Below are 6,279 nucleotides of genomic sequence, written 5' to 3'. Positions count from 1 at the left end.
CCTGTGGCAGACGCTCAACCGCCCTTCACTGCTGGAGACTGAGCAACCGGACGGACGCGTCCTGATCACTGAGTGCTTCTCATCAACCAGCAGAAGCGTCGCTCCTCACATATATGTGGACATCAGTGAAGAGCCCGTGCCTGAGGAACCAAGAAGAAAGAAGCCCAGACACTGAGTCACCACGGTGTCACATGGAGCATCGCACAACGGGACCTACGTATGTAAATACTGTATGTATTGTACATAGTTATAGAGTAATTTTATAGTTTGTAAGTTTTATTAAGTTTCATTTTTTTAAAGCCAGTTTTCTTTTTGTGGAGTAAAAGTATTGCCCAGTGCTATGTGGTTGTGACTGTCTTGTGCATTGATGTTCATTTGCCAAGGTTTCTGAGTGGCTGTTGGACCTTTCTGAGTGGTTGTTAGGATATTTTTGATGATTGTCAGTGCGTCGATATGCGGTTCTAAGGTTGTTTAAAGCAGATTTTATTGCGTTGCTACTTGGTTGTCAGGATGGTTTCTTGTGCGTTGACGTTTAGGTTTCTAAGTATGTTTCTGCACAGTTGTTGGACTTTCATGCATTGTGTTTTGGTTGTTAGGACGTTTAGAGAAGTTGATTGATATGCAGTTGGATTTTAACAGTTGGGTTAGGTTAGGGTCCCTCACACGGTTTGCAGCTTGACGTGCTGTGAGGGCTTGTGTGCATCAGTGATGCTGAGAGCTATGCCACTGGTAGTTCACAGCTACTGGTAGGGTCACCCATAGTGGACAGGTCTCAGCTGAGATGCCAGACAAAGACAAACCACCGTATTTGCGTTTGGTGATGATGTAAATGATTAACCAATATGAGATTTACTATTAGTATATCACTTAATGTAAGTAAATGCATGCAGAACTTCTTGTTGGAGGTTACCAGAACATTGATTTGTGATTGCATAAGTGAGAAAATACTAAAAAAAATATAGTGCCTTGCAAAAGTATTTCTTTTTTTTTCCACATTTTATGTTGCAGCTGTACGTTAAATTGCTTTAAATAACTTTTTGTTTCCACATCAATCTACACTCCATACACCATAATGAAAAAACAAAAAAACAGGTTTGTAACAACTTAGCAAATTTATTAGAAATAAAAAACTGAAATGATTCCATTGCATAAGTATTCATACTTATTACTTATTAAATATTTAACGCAGCACTTATATCCTACTAATAAAAATGATTTTCATTGTGTGTACACAAACAGTTGAAGCCTATTCCAAATGTCTTCTTTGTGTTTTGAACAATTTGAGGGTGACTATTTGTCATTTTTGACTAAACTATCCCTGAACTATTAATGTCTGTGCTTGATTTCCTGAGCGCCAATTTAAAGAGTGCTCTGCTTTTGGCTAAATGGACCTGCAACGGACCTGCAACGCATTTTTGGGATCGAAACCTACCATCTTATGAAAAGACTGTCCAATATATAAGGTGTCAAAAAGTTTAGAGGAAACTCCTTGTCCCTGTGTGTAGAAATCATCAACCTTTAAATAAAATCACTGTAACTTGCCACTGCAGGTTACTAAAGCATTGTTGTGTGATTGCAAATGTGAGAAAATAAAAAAATACAGTGCTCATTTTTTTTTTCACATTATGTTGCAGCCTTATGTTAAACTGCTTTAACTTTTTTCCACATCTACACTCCATGCACAATAATGACGAAGCAGAAAACAGGTTTGTAACAACTTTGCAAATGTATTAAAAATAGAAAAACTGATTCCTTTGCATAAGTATTCATACCCTTAATGTGGTACTTAGTTGAAGCACCTTTACAGTCTCAAGTCTTTTTGGTTGGATGCAATGATTGTTTTTTGTCAATTTTCAGTTAAGGTGGACCCCAAAGACTTTAATTGTGTGGACACAAACAGTGGAAACCTATTCATAATGTCTTTTGTGTTCCACAGAAATAATAAAGTCATACAGGTTTTTAACAATTTGAGGGATTTGTCATTTTTGACTGAAAAGTATTCATACCCCTTTAAATTTTTCCAGTTTTATGTTGCAGACTGCTTTAAAGAACTTTATTTTCGACGTCAATCTACACTCCATACACCATAATGACAAAGCAAAATATGCTTAGCAAATTAATTAGAAATAAAAAACTGAAATATTTTCATTGCATAAGTATTCATACCCTTAAAACAGTAGTTGAGACACCTTTACAGTTTAAAGTCTTTTTGGTATGATGCAAGGTTTGTTTTTGTCAATTTTAGGTCAAAGTGGACAGTGATTTTTATTGTGTAGACACAAATATTTAAAACCTATTTAAAATGACTTTTTTTTGTGTTCCATAGAAATAAAGTCGTACTGGTTTCGAACAATTTAAAGGTTGACTATTTGTCATTTTTGACTGAACTGTCCCTGAACTATTAATGTCTGTGCTTGATTTCCTGAGCACCAATTTAAAGAGTGCTCTGCTTTTTGGCTAAATGGACCTGCAACGCATTTTTGGGATCGAGACCTACCAGCTTATTAAAAGACTGTCCAATATATAGGGTGTCAAAGAGTTTAGAAGAAACTCATTGTCTCTGTGTAAAAATCACTAAGTGTTGGAGGTTACCAGAGCATTGTTGTGTGATTGCAAAAGTGAGAAAAAAAATAAAAAATACAGTGTCTTGCATTTTTTTTAACATTGTTGTGTTGCAGCCTTAAGTTAAACTGCTTTAAATAACTTTGTTTCCACATCTATCTACACTCCATGCACAATAATGACAAAGCAGAAAACAGGTTTGTATGAAACTTTGCAAATGTATTAAAAATAGAAAAACTGATTCCATTGCATAAGTATTCATACCCTTAACGTGGTACTTAGTTGAAGCACCTTTACAGTCTCTTTAAAGTCTTTTTGGTAGGATGCAATGATTGTTTTTGTCAATTTTCAGTTAAAGTTGAAACCTATTAAAAATGTCTTCTTTTGTGTTCCACAGAAATAAAGTCATACAGGTTTCAAACTATTTGAGAGCCACTATTTGTCATTTTTGACTGGACTATTAATGTCTGTGCTTGATTTCCTGAGTGCCATTTTAAAGAGTATTCTGCTTTTGACAAACTGGACCTGCAAACCATTTTCAGGATCAAGAGCTACCAACCTACACCTGAAAAGACTGTCCAATGAATAGGGTGTCAAAGAGTTTAGAAGAAGAAACGTGTCTGTGTGTGTAGAAATCATCAACCTCCCTTCAGGGGAACATCTAACCTGCTATTACTGATATCAACAGCTGCTACAGAATGACTGAAGAAACAGCCATCTACAAAGACAGAGAGCTTAGCTTATAAAGACAGCAAGCCAATTTCAATCATGTTTCACAACTATTAAAGTCTAAATGAAAAAGACAATTCTTAAATTGTGAATAATAAATTGAGAAAATAAAGAAATAAATATGAAATGTAAACTCTGTGTTTTTAAAGTGCAAATATGAGTTTGGCATTCAAGAATACCAAGATGTCATTAAAGTTCACTTACAGTCAAGGCTCAGCTTTGTGTCATTGACTAAAGCCAGGGTGCCAAAAACAGGATGTCCAGCAGGGGTGTTCCAGCAGGATGAGGAAGAGGCCCTCAGGTGGAGGTGACTTCTGTACTGTGGATGAGTAAAACCATTTCCAGGAAAGCCTCTGACTGAGGAAAAGAGCACAAGAATAGGATACAGCAGACACTTCATGAGCCAACGTCCATATTCTGCTGCTGCTGCTGAGTCAAAGCAGTTACTTTCCAGCCTCTATTCATCACACATATGGATGTTACATAACTAATAGCTGAAAATGACACCATATTAGATTAAAACATCTATGTAACATAGATGTTGCATGTAACAACCTGTGAGTATACAAATCACACTCCTTCAAAAAGCAATGCAGATTTGCAAATAGTTGAGGGGGAAAAAAAAACTAAATAATTTATTGGAGATGGAACTGAATAACTGAATTTGGGTCATGGATTTAGATCATATGCAAAAGCAAACCACCAGTTTGTATTGAGACACTGTCAGTGTAACTAACTATAGAGTCAGATTTCCTGGCAGCCGTTCTGAGGTCACTTGTCCTCCGTGACAGACAGCAAAGCGGTTTCTTCATTTCTCTCTGTGGGACCACAGAGGTTCATACGAGGCAGACGAGAAGATTTTCATCGCCGTTTCAAACCACATTCTTTTCCTGCTATTAGAACAGACCACTGGACCTCAGTGAGAATAATGACTGACCTCTTGTGGGGATCTGAGAAGATATCATTAGCTACAAATAACATTCATAATGCATTACCCTTTAATTATATATACATCAGAGGAATTAAGGATTCTGTGTATTGTCTGTAATTAATAATATATCTTTTGACAAGGAAGAATTGTGAAATGTAAAACTTCATGCTGTCCTTTTGAATATAAAATAGCACTATATGTTTCAAGTTGAATATTAACATGTACTGTGCTAACACTGCCCAAATGTTATCATTCTTTAACTGGGGGTTTCAGCAGAAAACCCGCAGTTAGATTTAGAAAATCTCATGTTAACCAATAGCGCCCTCCTCTGGTTATAACTTTAAATGCAGCTCTCAACAGCAAGAATTGAAGAATTAATTCACTTTCAGAATAAAAATTCCCTGATAATTTACCCACCCCATGTCATCCAAGATGGTGATGTCTTTAGATTTTTAGAAAATCTAAAGACATCACCATATTTGGTGATCAACAATCTTTGGTGATTCTGTTTCTGAGGAAAACATTCTATGAAAACATTCTAGAATTTTTCTCCTTAAGGTGGACTTAAATGGGACCCAAAGGGTTGAAGGTCCAAATTGCAGTTTCAAAGGGCTCTACACGATCCCAGCCAAGGAATAATGTGTTATCTAGCGAAACGAACAGTCATTTTTTAAAGAAAAAAATGTTATATACTTTTTAACCACAAATGCTGGTCTTGCACTAGCTCACTGACGCTTATTGAGTACTGACCCACATGTGACGTAGGCGGAAGTACCGACCCAGTGTTTACAACGCGAAAGTGAAAATAGTCAAACGCCCTTTACGAAAAAGTTAAAACAACGATGTCGGGCGACTTTGAAGCTGAAGGAGAAAATGAGATGGATGTTTTTAACCCTACCCTACCTTTCTGAACTGAAGTGCACAGACGAAGAACATGTGACTTTTCCAAAGTAATTATGTAATAAATGAAGGCGCACATCCGCACCGCAGACAAACATATTTGGTTAAACATATATATATATATATATAAACATATATATAAACATATATATATATATATATATATATATATATATATATATAAACATATATATATATATATATATATATACACTTATTTGTTTTTTTTTGTTTTTTTTTAGAAAATAACAGATAAGCCCAAGTAGATAAGACCCAGTAGAGCCCTTTGAAACTGCAATTTGGTTCCATTTATGTTCACTAAATGTAGAAAAATCCTGGAATGTTTTCCTCCAAAAACTAATTTATTTTCGACTGAAGAAAGAAAGACATGAACATCCTGGATGACATGGGCTGAGTAAATTATCAGGAAATTTTTATTCTGCAAGTGAACCAATCTTAGGACTTTTAATACTTTAAAAAATTAATACTGATTATTCAGCAAGGTTACATTAAATCTATTAATGGTGCATTACATTGACACCAAAAATACTAATTTAAATAAATGCTGTTCATTTGAACTTCGTATTTATCAAAGAATCCTGGAGGGGAAATAAATTAAAAGTTTTTACACAAAAAAAATGAACCTATAATGCTCAATTAGTTGTTTTACACATTGATAATAATATGAAATGTTTCTTGTGCACCAAATCAGCATATTAGAATGATTTCTGAACGATCACATGACACTAGAGCTGTTGAAAATATAGCTTTTAAATGCAGCTTCAAATGGGTCTAAACGATCCCAGCCGAGGAATAAGCGTCTTGTCTAGCGAAACGATCGGTTATTTAAATAATAATAATAATAATAATAATAATAATTTAATAATAATTTACAATTTATATACTTTTTAACCTCAAACGCTTGTCGTGTTTAGGTCTGCGTTTTTCCCCGTTCAAGACAGTTAGGTCAGGGTTGCCAACTCTCACGCATTTGGCGTGAGACACGCTTTCAGGCTCTGTCTCACGCTCTCACTCTGCCCATGTAAATCTCACGCCAAATTGGCAACCCTGCTTGCGATTTTAAACAGCTTTCAAATGTTGTAAATTGTAATACTAAATTCAAACGATAAATACCGTTTGGCGCACGTAATGTGGCG

The sequence above is a fragment of the Labeo rohita genome, chromosome 18 (assembly GCF_022985175.1).
Source record: "Labeo rohita strain BAU-BD-2019 chromosome 18, IGBB_LRoh.1.0, whole genome shotgun sequence".
NCBI classification, from domain to species: Eukaryota; Metazoa; Chordata; class Actinopteri; order Cypriniformes; family Cyprinidae; genus Labeo; species Labeo rohita.
The sequence above is the reverse complement of the archived record's forward strand: the minus strand, read 5'-3'. Positions refer to the sequence as shown.